The sequence below is a fragment of the Phymastichus coffea genome, unplaced genomic scaffold (genome assembly GCF_024137745.1).
Source record: "Phymastichus coffea isolate CEN01 unplaced genomic scaffold, Cenicafe_Pcof_1.1 PCOF00171, whole genome shotgun sequence".
Classification (NCBI taxonomy): Eukaryota; Metazoa; Arthropoda; class Insecta; order Hymenoptera; family Eulophidae; genus Phymastichus; species Phymastichus coffea.
The window spans coordinates 287,393-300,273 of NW_026706982.1; positions in this window are offsets into that span (position 1 = coordinate 287,393).

The following is a 12,881-nucleotide window of genomic DNA, read 5'->3' on the forward strand; positions in this document are numbered from 1 at the left end:
AGATTATGTCAATATCCGTCAGACCCTGTGTCTTTTTTACATTATGTGGTATGATATCACAATTAATTTCCTGGATTTCTGGAATCGTACAATTATTCCACTAAAAAACTGATTCATCGGTCGCGACTAATCAACGACGATTTCTTTGTCCATAAGAATTCACTAATTAAAGTCTCGCGTGCGTTTTATTCCGTTCACCTGAGCGAAAATATTGTCACGTATTACGCATCCTTTGCAATTGCAATCGGATTGCGAAACGATTTAAAATCGCGCGATCGTTGATAAATATTCCGCAGCGAGGAAAAGCGACGTCCCATCATACGTATAGGACGCGTAACGCGGCCAAGCATTTAAGCGTTCGCCTCGCGCCCAAAAGCGAAATTCCAAGCTGAATGATGTAGGCGAGGAAAACAAAGCCAAATCTATCCCCGAAGAGAGTGGCGCATCTGCGGGCATCGCGAGCAAGCGACAGCGTCCGCGCGTGCACGCGCACGCACACAGAGAGGCGGGATCACACGCGCGCGAAGCTGCTGGATGCTGCTTGTGTTACGCACAGAGCGAGAGAGGCTCCGCGCCGAGGACGTGCGGTTTCGGGTGGGGCACATTGGGAAGAGAAGAAGAGACGAGGCATCGCGCTTCGTAGGACCGTCGGCCGAAACATTTTCACGCGTACCACACGAATGGCTCTGGCTTCGAGCTTATCTTCGAGTCAATTATATTGTCCATCCTCGTCGCTTTTCCATTCTTTTCCAGGTCACACTGCCCGCCGACTAAGTTTTTTTTCGCGCGCAAGTCTTCCTCGCCAACACTCGCACCTGTCACCTTTTATTTATTTTATTTCATTCCACTTCATTTTGCGCGTGAGCAAGTGCTATTAGAATCCCAAGCTTTTCAGACATTCGACGATAGCAGCAGCAGCAATTCCATGGCTGTGACGGAGAGTCTCTTTAATCGTCGACTCAGGTGTTTTTTTTTCCGCGAACGCGTTAAAAGCCGCCGACGAGTTATAAACGATGATCGCGCGCGACGGCGAAAGGACGCGAGCGAAAAAGAAAAAGCCATTTCTTTGATAAGACTGAATTTCGCGTTATTTCACAAAGCCAATTTTGTTTTTTTTTTTTCACTCTTGTACGTATGCGCGCGGGTATAATAAAACAATTTTTCATCGATCGCGTTTAATGGGATAAAATTCCGGTAGCCGGCGAAACAGGTTTTTACAAACGAGTTACTTTTTTTTTCCTTCTTTTTCTTCTTCCCAAGTCCGAAGAATTTTCGTCAAGTCGCGCGCGTGCACATGTGTTTCGTACGCGCTAGAGAATAGGACAAGTAACGAGGCATTGAAGCGCTCGCGATGGAAGGATTAAAGATCGGAATGCCGCGTTGAAACTTGGCGGCTTGGATTCGATTTTCGGAGGCGATATTTTTCGCTTGTTTCTGTTTCTCCTTTATCCCTTGATTCCGCCTTGCGCGCGAATCGTCTGGTTATTAGCCGCGGTAAAGCAAGAGCACGCGCGCAATCACTCGCCTCGACGAACGAGGAAGAGGACGGGGAAGAAGAGTTTCGCGCGCTATCGAGCGCAATAATGAAATATCTTGCGCGACCGAGGTAGCGCATCGCATCAACAATTGGCTGCACTCATGCCTCGCACGCGCGCGCACAATACGTCGCCTGTACTACTGCGACGACGATACCGGAGAAATATTGCGTATTACAGAGGCCGGCAAGGCGACCGAGACTACGAGCGAGAGTCGAGCCAGTAGTTTGGTTGTTTTCGCGTCGGAATTACGATTGGGAGCGAGAGAGCGTCGATCCGATGGAGATCGCGGGCGAAGCGGTCAATAGCGGAGGGAAATAACAAAAAGAGAGCGACGCAGGAATAATGGCGAGGCGAAAGTTGGCTGTGATAAGGAAGTGTTGCTGGCACGACGGCGCGGTGATGAGCGTTAAAAAGGAAGTTTACGTGTGCTCGCGCGAGACCATAAAGGGCTTGATCTTTTCAATGCTGGCAGCTCTCTTCTTTTTCTTGCTGCGCGCTGATTGTCCTGTGCACTCGCGATGCGCTCTTTATACTCTCCGGCTATTTTTGCGTCATTCGGCGGCCCTCGGGTACCGAAGATTGCCGTTGCGATGACATTTTCTTTTTTCTTCTTTTTATTCCCCGTCGAATGTGCCAGCGAGAGATCTTTCTTTCTTTTTCGAACGAAGCGAAGGCTAATATCGCAAATCTCTTGATCGTTTTCCACACCAACTTCAAGTTGTTATCTGCAGTTTCGGTCAATTACGAATGCCAAACGAGTGAGCTTTAGATTTGTGGCGATGGCACGCAGCGGTTTTACAAGTTGCGGATTGTACGAGCCACTGAAACGTCGTTAATTCCTGCAGAATGCAATCTCGCCAGATTGTAATCACTGCGCAGCGGCCGATCCAGCGCCCGAGTAACAACCATTGAGCACTTGCAGAGGACAAATCGGAGGCGCAAGAGGCAAGCGTGAAGTTGACTTTCGAGCCCGCTTGCCATCTCGGACGCACAAAGGAATGCTCATCCAGGTGGCGAAACCAGCTCCGAAAGCGGAAGAGGTACGAGAGCTCGCGCGAAAACGAAATCGCTTCCGTCCGGCGACGCGGGCCCACATGGCGCGCGCGGGGGCGCGATTTCCGGTCCGCGGGCTCTCTCCTGCCGTCCGCGAAAGCGCGTGGTCGTTGGAATGGCTTGAGCAACCTTCCCTCCATCGACGACGTGGGCGCCTCCGCGGACGAATATGCTAATCGCGCGCCTTGCGCCGGCCGGCTTTTCGCGCCGATCGGCCGATCTCGCCCGCGTTTCGTCCCTTTCACACGCCGAAGAAAGCCAAAGCTGCGCGCAGTTGCGCAAGCTCTCGATCGAAGAGCACGCCCGCCACGCTCTAGCGACAGCCCGTTCGCGACGTCCGGGCGGCGCGCGATTTCATTTGGGAAATTCTGCGTGTCGATCTCGCAGACTGTCCCCGAAAGTGAACTGTAAATAGGCTCGCGCGTCCTCTACATTTTTCGAGCGTGTGCGCGCTCTCTCTCTCTCTCTCTCTCTGTCTCGCGGAGTTCGCACGTGTGTAGCACATGTAGGTATTCGTGTACGTGTCGTTTCGTATGCGTGGCCTATACGTGGAACGGCTCCCGTTATTTCTTCCGCCTTATCGAATGCACAGCATCTTTTTTTCACTCGAGCCGGGGCGAGCTGCCTCTCGGCGCAGCTCGTCGACGTTGCGCGCACACTTCGCTCGCTCGGCCTCGCGCAACGAGCTTCGATCGAAAGCTCGCGCGAGTCGCTCGCTCGGTCGACAGCGAGGCGCACAATAGGCGGACGACGCAGGCTGCGTAACCTTCCGCGGGAGCGATGTTGTTTTCGTCGCTCTCGCGCTGCTCCCTTCTCGACTCCTCCTCTGCTTCTACGTCTGAATAACGAGCTCACGCCCGAGCGCATGCTAATTAAATAAAATCGCACGCAATCTCTCTCTCACTCGCTCGTTCATTCATTAAACATCTGCTGGTCATTCATAGGAGCACGCGATCCGCGCCATTTATGCCACATCCTCTCCACTGCCAGAGCCAGAGAGCAAGTCTATTATGCGCTGTACGTGTAACGGCGTGATACAGTTTTGGAGCTTTCCTTTTGCTTTTCCGAACGTAGATCGCAAATGGCATCGAGACTGAATCTCAACGAGGATTTCTGTGTCGGTGACTTTTCCTCGCGTCCACTTGGCGCATTAGCTTAATTTTCACGGGAATTGATGACGATTGGCCGTACGTTGACACGCGTCCACGGGCAATTGCACTCTCGAACACGAAGAACTTGACGAATCATCAGTTAGAAGCAGCGAGAATTGAAGCTCGTAAAAAGTGATTTGCTTTTCGCGGAAAGTCGTTGCGCGCGGCGTGAAAATCGTCGAAGCGCCGTTGGTTTTTTCTTCATTTCAACTTTCTGTTGCTTCGCTCTCGCTAAGAAGTAGCTTTCGACGAACGCCGACGCGCGATCACCGGAAAATCAAAGGCCCGCGTCGCCATGTACGAGCGAGGAGCGGCCGCGAGCGCATAAATCGATGAGCGCGCTTACGACGCGAGCGCCGCGCGCGCCGAGCGGTTCCATTCACACTTTGTCGCGCGGGCCGCTCAAGGTTATCGTCGCTTACTCCCGTTTCTTACATAAAAGATCGCCTCGATATGTAACGGACGGCCGGCGCGATGATAACGAGCTCGCTCGCGCGCGAGCCGCCGCGCCGCGCTCGCACATCCCAAGCCCAAACAAATATTAATAGAGCCGCGCAGAAAATAATCCACCTCGAGAGCGCCTCTTCTCGTTGCCGCTCGCGTGGTGCGCCTCGGCTCCAGATCGATCCCGTCTTCGTTTCCCTTTCTCTCGTTCGCCGTTCGCGAGCTCGACTTATGCAACGCGCGTACACACTGATACCGCGATAGAGCACGCGGTGCGGATTTTCTTTTTTCTTCTTTCTTTTTTTCTTTCTCCCCGGGGAGAAAGTTTGCAGCCGCTCTGCAGTTATTGACTTGTACGTGCGATCAACGAGCTCGCGATTCTCGTCGGCTCTCGCAACTGGGCTGCTCGTCGAGTGACTTCGCTGTCGAGACTTGAAAACTTACTGCCGATGACTCTCAAGACTTTTGTCCGTTCGGCGTGATATTTATTCATTTTTAGACTTCCGCTTTTCAACATTGAGTTTCGGCTCGTGATTTTTTTTCCCATCGAATAGCATTTCGCTCACTTGTCACTATTTACACAATACGCTGCCGGCATTAAGCTCAAATACTGGTAAAAATCTACGATAAAAAGGAGGAACACCAGCTGTCAGGAAAAACGTATCACTGAACTAATTCATTGATATTTTAAAAATCTCATCAGCCTTATTACCACAGAAGTCGCCTGTCACGTGGGCTTCAACATTATAATGCTTATGAAAATCATTATTACTTTTTTTCGAGCAGGCATTGGTCACTGTTGTAACAAACTTTCAGGCTTCTATGTTTAATTTGCTCGATTACAACTTTTTGATAAATTTAAATGTGCGTTGCCAAACGTTTACTGGGAAATTGATAATTATATCGATCGAAACCCGTCCGTTCGAATTCGACGAAAAAAAGATTTATCATTATCTTTTTCCGTCTATTTCCGAAAGAATTACGATCAGTCTATTTATAAAAAAAAATAATAAAAACTGATGAAGCAGCATTCAAATAATACAAGTGTCATGAGTTTTGTCGAGCATCGTAACACGTGCGTCGGACTGAAATATTCGTTTTCGAAAAAAATAGCTACCGTCGTTCTGCTAATTCAGCGAACAAAGAGAATGGCAAATGCAGCGAGCGATATTTGAGCGATCATTTGCAAGCGATTGAGTCGGTCGGCGTCTCAAATTGTACATTTCAATTGCAAGATAACGCCAACGGTGTGATATCATTAATGATTTTCAAAAGCCAAAGTAGCCCGTGGTTTTGTTGCTTGGAAAGTTTTTCGGTTTCGTCGTAGCTATAAACTCCAGGCGTCGGCAAAAGCTTCTAAACAAATTAGTCTCGAGGGCGAAGCACTGAAGGCGGCCTTTCTATGACCCGCGCGCGCGCGCGCGCGCAAGAGAGAGAGAGAGAGAGAGAGAGCGAGCGAGTGAGCGACTGGAGAAAAATAAATATAAGAAGTTGCAACCGCCTCGGTCGCGTTCGCGGCCTGGGGAGAAGGCCCGGGGGGGAAAGAAAAAAGACGAAAAGAAGTCAACGAACAAGCAATAAAAAAGAAAGTGAAGGAGTTGAGAGATGCGTCAGATAGGACGAGCGCGCGTAGGACGGGCTAAAAAGGACCACTCGCAAAAATTGTGTTTGCCTTTGATTTTAGTTCCAGGACTCGTTCCGTTCCGCGAGTTATTCCGCTGGCTCCTTTTATTTATTTTTTTTTCCTTCAGACAGAACTCTTGACGATCGCTCGGAAAGTTGGAAGTGCGCGTTCGCGCGTCCATTTCCAGAACGTTCGGCGTTGTTAAAAAAAAAGTGCCGTTCGATTGGGATTTCAGTGTGCGAGCACGGCAACGGGCCGTGCAGTTCCATCCGCGTAAACTCGCGAGCCTGTCGAGCCACACAAAGGTATAACGAAAGTCGTAAAAAGTCCCAGCCACCGGTCGAAAAGAAAATCTCGTCGGGCACCTTACGCCGATTCTTTCAGTTGTTTAGAAGACACCGTAGGCAGGCATTCGACGAGCATAAATTAAGAGAAGGCAAGCAGGCGCACACCAGCATCGAAATTCAAAGAGAGAGAAAGGTAAAAAGAAGGAGGCTCCGATTAGCAGCAGCAAGGAGGACGCATTAGCGCGTGTGTGCGCCGGGCAAAGTTTGTTGCACCTGGGCATTGTTCTTAAAGGCTGACCTTGCCAAGGTTATACGTCGGGGAACTCAGGTAGAGAGAGAGAGAGAGAGTGGGGAGAGAGAGAGAGAGAGAGAGAGAGAGGAAGGAGGCAAAGAAAGAGGAGAAAAAAAATTGCCCAGGAAACCGTCGCGCCTCGGAGACCAAAAGGCGCAGAAGCCTTTCATGGCAGATGGGAAGTTTGATTTTTCTTAGGAGGATGTGGCTTCTTTTTTCTCCACTCTCGCGACCCGCTTGGCCGTTTGATTGTTTTGGGAAAGGGCTGGCGACTGGACGAATGCTTTTCTTTTCGCTGGCCGAGCAAAGTGGCAAATCGTTGTCGACGACTACGGGCGCAGTTCGCGCGAAGCCACACAGCAGTTTTCGCGCTGCGATCAGGAGCAAAGGGACAGCTAATTTCCATCGCTGCCACGCCAGTCTTCCGCGTACTTGGTGTCTTCGATGTAATTGCAATCCGCTCTGTCGCGCAAGCAGCACGGCAATAATAAACATCGGAAACATCATACCGTGGCCACCGGGAGGTGGCGAAAAAGGAAGACGAGGAATGGTCGTTTTGTATTACACTGCAGGCGAAGTTCACTGACTTCAAACGTCGGCGCGCGGTGCGTACGTAAACTATCGGATAACTCATCCTCTGCCAGCCGAGAGCGTTCGGACTGATTTTCCCCGTGGCGAGTGTGGCGTCCGAAACCGGAAACTGATAATTATCCGCGGCGTCTCCGCGCGCGAGACAGTCTATATATAACTCTCGCAGAGAATAACAAATAGGCGAGCCGATCATAAGTTAATTATTTTGCCACTTTCGGCTCGTTCGCTCTCCCTCGCGCCTTATTTATTCGTCGATTATGCGCGGACGCGCGATTATCATCGAACAGCCATAAAGCCATTATGCAGTGTTTCTCTTCAAAAGAAATCGTTAACATCCAAATATATTATCCGCCGGGACGTGTCCGACTTGGTGTAATCCGAGATTTTTAATGGTCTCGAGGAAGCCTGCTCGTTTGAATTTTTCGCCAAAGGAAAAAATCGGCCGTCGGAGATGCAAATGACGAGGAAAGAGACAGACGTAGAGAGAGACGAGGTCTCGCGCGTCTCCAGTGCGTTGCGCGCAAAGCGAGGGAGAGAGAGAGAGAGAGAGAGGAAAAAAGCGCGCCTCCCGAGAGAAAGAAATGGGAACGCAGACTACTTACGGCCGACCACGTCGGTTGTTGCTGCCGCTCGCCTCGGCGCGGTGCATCTCATCTCCGAGAATGCGATTCAAATCTGCGTCTCCGCACCCCCCCCCCCCCCCCCGCTCAAAGAGCATTATTCAGTGCGACTCGCGCCCGGTCTGCCCCGCACCGCTTGCACAACTTTCTCGCGAGCTTGCGGCCCTTTCTTTTTTCGCGTCTGGCTCGGCTGAACGAGGACCATTGTCGGGGGCTCTGTGGCCTCGCCGATGATCTCGTCGAGCGCTGCTGATCCCCCGTATCGCGGGCGTGTTCACCCAGGCCACTTGGCCGGATACGTGACATCTTCGGCCCTAGCAACGCGCCTCTCTCTCTCTCTCTCTTTATCTCTATTTCCGCGTTACCGCGTGAGGAAGCACACTTGTGTCGAGGCAGCAACAAGGCGGAAGCCAAGCGCGCGCGACGAGCGAAAACCTCGTTGGCGAATAGCGTCGCCTCGTCGTCTCAGCCCTGCGCTCGCGTCGCGACGGCCCGCCACGCAAAAACGCGGGTTGTCCGGGCGCGCGTCAACAAGGGGGCCTTTGCGTCACCGACTTGGTGATCGATATCGTCAGCTGTCCCCGGTCCCTCGACTTTCGCTTGTCAAACTCTCCGCGACCTCTGCCTCGGCCTCCAGCAAACAGGGCTCGCGACAACGCGCGCTTGCATTTCTCGCGCGAAGCGCGTCTGCGAGAGAGAGAGAGAGAGAGAGAGAGAGAGAGAGAGAGACGAGATGAGGGCATTGCGTTGAGTCTGCGCGTTCGCTGCACGGCAGACCGGAATTGGAATTCCTGGCTTCTTGGCACGCCGCGAAGCAACGACGACTCTCCTCTCACTCTCTGCGCGCAAGGCTTTCAAGACTCTACGTCGGCGCGAGGGGGGGGGGGGCATACATATGGTTGTGGGGATTAAAAATGCACGTTATTTCCGCCACGACGCGGTTTCGTTCAGGATCGACAATGGAGTTTCGAGCAATAAAGCGGCCGAAAGGCCAGGGAGATACCGAGTCGAGGCACCGACGAACGAGGCGCATCTCTCCGCGAAGAAGTCGTGGCCGGGTGAAACTGGTTTTCTCGGGAAAACAATCGCGAGCGCACCTACGCGGCGCGCGATAGCGTTATAAAAGCTCGCCTACGATTTCCTGCGACGCGCCAGCGTAGGTGCAGCGCCTCCTCCTTACTCTCTCTCTCTCTCTCTCTCTCTCTCTCTCTCTCTCTCTCTCTCTCTCTCTCTCTCTCTCTCTCTCTCTCTCTCTCTCTCTCTCTCTCTCTCTCTCTCTCTCTCTCTCTCTCTTTGGCGTTTAGTTTGCGGCGCCAAGCGGGCAATATTAAGCGAAAGCGGCGTCAAAAAAAAAAAAAAAAAAAAAATTGGCGATCGCGACTAACGGTATCCCAACATCCTCCGCGGGCGCTCGCGCGGAATGCGAATATTCGCGTATTCCATCGCCGGAGGATGTTTTATTCAGGCGGGAAAATCCTCACGCGGAACACGGCGCGAGGCCGTCTTGAAGGCCAGCGCCTGGCGCGGAATAGCAATGTGCACCCGCGGACGGACGCAGCAGCCGGAGAGGAGCTTCGCGCGCCACGCCGATCGTTCGCGGCGCCGCGGTCTGCTCCCTTCCTCCGTAGCGCCGCCACCGCCGCCGTCGTCGTCCGCCCGGAAGACTCGTCTGCCGATGGCGTCCGCTGCGCGCGAACAATTGCTCGAAACGCGCCGCGGTCGAATCCGAGAGATTGATTTTCGACTGTGTGCAAATACGCCGTTTATCTGTTTGTTAAAAGAAGCTTTGTCCGACTAAATTTAGACGAGACGCGCTATATATCGACGCGCAGATAGTGTTAAAGATTGATCATTCTGTAAACGAGTCGTCAAGATTGAATTCCTCGAGTCTTTTTTTTTTCCCCCTTCTTTTTCCTCGACTTTGTTGCGGTTTCATAACGAGCTACACGTGCTGCTGGATTTCATTTCCGAATAATCTGATTCGCGCTCGGAGCTTCTGACAAGTCCGAGTGCAGTCGAAGCGCAGACGCGCCGCAGAGGCGGCATTTCGCCAGCGAGATCCTCGCGCGCACGAACGACGCCGAGAATCCGAAAATACGTTTGCTAACGAATAAACGAAATGAAGAAATGTTTGACGGATTCCAAATCAATCGTATATCTACAAACTAATTTTTTTTTCCTCCTTTCGCATCTCGTCTCGAGCGCACATCATACGTTTTTATCGGTCCGTCAATAAAAAAAAGAAATAATCATAATCGCTCTCGCGCACTATCGTTAAATATTTTTTTTCCCCTTTTGTCAACACACTTTTGATAAATTAGCAATGAGAGAGAGAGAGAGAGAGAGAGAGAGAGAGAGAGAGAGAGAGAGAGAGAGAGAGAGGCCAGCGATATTTCTCATAGCTAAAGCGTTATCTGGATGCGCGGAGTTTCCAAAAAAGCTACAACTCGTGATCGTGACGCCCACGCGGCACGTATCCGCATCGAGAACGCGCGTTCGAGATTTTTTGGAATGGATTTGTCGCTTGCGCGCTTAAACGGTTATTGGGCGAGTGGGTGTGCGTGCGAACACGTATTTCCGGTGGAGTGTGGGCTACGTTGAGCGCGCGAGGAAAGGAAAATTCTGCGCGCGAATACACTGGCGTTTGTGCAACGACCCCCCCCCCCCCCCCCCAATTCCACCGCGCAAGATTATTAGCATAAACTTGCCTTCTGACGGATACTGAATGAAAGAGAGAGAGAGAGAGAGAGAGAAGCTGTTGTAACTTTTATACTTCCTTTGAATATTGAAACACGGAGGTACGTTTCGAAAATTATCGCTACTGTATAAATAATTGTGCGAGATACGTCCACCACGCCTACGAGGCACAACAAACAAAAAAAAATAAAACCGAATTGCATAACGACCGACTTTTTCCTTTTCAACGCGTATGCGTGTCCGACGACATTGTTGTTGCGGGAGTACGAGTGGACGCGAAGCACGTGTGGTCGGACGAAAAAAAGCTCAAAAATTGCCTCTACCCACCCCACCCCGTGCGCTCGTCGACGCTCGCGCAAGATCGCAAGTCAGCGGAATTTGGCCTACGCATGTAAATCTTTCGACGATTTTAGAAGCCATTTGCACGAACTAGTTCAGCTTGCAGATAAAATTCTGTGCTTCCAGCGCTCTGTCAGCCATATTTTTTTTTCTGTTTTTTATTTTTTTTCTTCGATTGTTTTGCTAGTTTTACGAGCATCGAGACCAAGCTGACTGCTCAGTATGAACGAAAAAACGAGTGCTCGGCGCGAGAAATGAATTTCCGCGAATCGGCGTATCCCATCGTTTAATGCACAGTTTTTTGTTTTAATTTTTATTTCTTTCCTATTTTCACTGGCTGTACGATTTCCCGAGATTAGTCTTCTTTGCACGTCTCTAAAAATCGCTAATCGAAAGCCTTGCGCAGCGATAAATCGGACGTGCAGAGAGAAAAAAGACAGAGACGTTGAACGAGCCGCTTTCAAAAGCGTAATAGAGAAAAGGAAGAGATAAGCTCATCTCGGCATCGTCGCGGGAGAAAACAGAGGGGGGGGGGGCGGAAACCGGAAGTAGCGATTTAAAAAAAGAATGAACAATTTTGTTAAGGAGAGGAAAAGAGATATATTGAATGATAAGTAAACAAGTCGTTTAACATGCGCGGAGATGACGAATGAGTGTATTAGAGGCTTTTTCCTCGAAAGAACGGAAGCGCAAATGTTTTTTGTCAATTTTGTGAATAACGATTGATTCGTGTCGCAGATGGTTATAAAAGGAGACTTTGATGCATCATCGTTGCCCGGACAACGTGTGAGATCGATCGATCGATTGACGATTGATTTACTTTACGGCAAAATAGATACGTGTACGTAATAAAATAAAATTTTGGTGAAGGACATGTCACATAAAAAATTAAAGTATTGCGTAGTGATTTCGTCAGTCAGTAAGTTAATTAAAAAGTCGCGAAGACAAAAACGGAGAAAATGAAGACTAGGTACTCTATGACAGTTGAGCAAAACTAGTATGATTTGCTTGAAATAGAGACCAGTTGTGCAATCATTAACAATATAAAATAAATAAATACACGCGTAACACGCAATAAGAACAAGGAGAGCGGGCCGTTCTCAATAGTCAGACTTAAGGGTCCAGGGCAAGAAGTATTTTCGCACCCCATCCTTGAAAGTAGCAAGCGATGGCAGATGCCGAGGAGAGGAAGGGAGAGAGCTGCATAGGCGAGTACCAGAGACTTGAAAGGAACTAGATCCAGTCTCAGTTCTCACATTGGGAATGTTGAGCTCCGGCCGTTCCCCCTCTGCCAGAGAAGCCGGGTTTGCGCGCAGAGAACTCTGCTAAATACTTAGGCTCTCTCGTACGAATTATTTCGCACATCAGCGGGGCAACGAAATATGCTGTTGCGAGAGTCAGAGCGAAGCCAACCTAGCTAGCTGCTTCCTGTAGGGGATGATGTGCTCAGCCCTGCTAACGCCAAAAATATAACGAGCGCATGAGTTAAAGACTCCGCTCCCGAGACGCATCTAGAGACACCACCAAGCAGTGATCCAGATGCGGCTGGATCAATATACGAAGCGCAAATTGTGCACACTTTGATGACCTTTCTCGGTGGAGAGAGGAGAGAGAGAGAGAGAGAGAGAGAGCTGGGAAAAAGAGAGAAAAAGATGTAATAATGCTGAATGGAGATTGTTCTTCTCTAGCGACGACGCGTATACTGTCTGAAGTCTTGAGTAAACGTTCATGCGAATTTCCAGTGCTCGCTGACTATTTGCCGGCGAAATCGTCGACTTCTCAAACTCACCGAGGAAAGCGGTACCTATGCGGAGTTGGCGCTGATAAATTCCCAATTTCCAGAATAACGACCCGCCTTTTCCGCATTTTTTCATCCGTTCAACGCGCGATCGAGTTGGACTGGCGGCAACACAGCGGCTGAACGGGCTGTCGGGGCGGCGCCGTGAAGCATGGAATCGTCGGCGCGAGGCTGCGTCACTGGCTTGGTCTACGAACGGCAGCGAGCGAGAGCAGAGAGAGAGAGAGAGAGAGAGAGAGCCGCGAGCGCGGCGTCCGTGCGCCCGCCTCGCACATGGCTCGCGGAGTTTCCGCGCATCGGACCGGAAGCAGTTAGTCGGGGCGTCTCTCTAGGCGCGTTATATATATATTCGCGCGCGTGCGAGCGGCGAGCGCGAGCGAGCGGCGCTGTCTCGGGTAGCGGTGGCGGCGCACGAAAATATCAGCGCTGGTTTCGCAATCGGCCGAC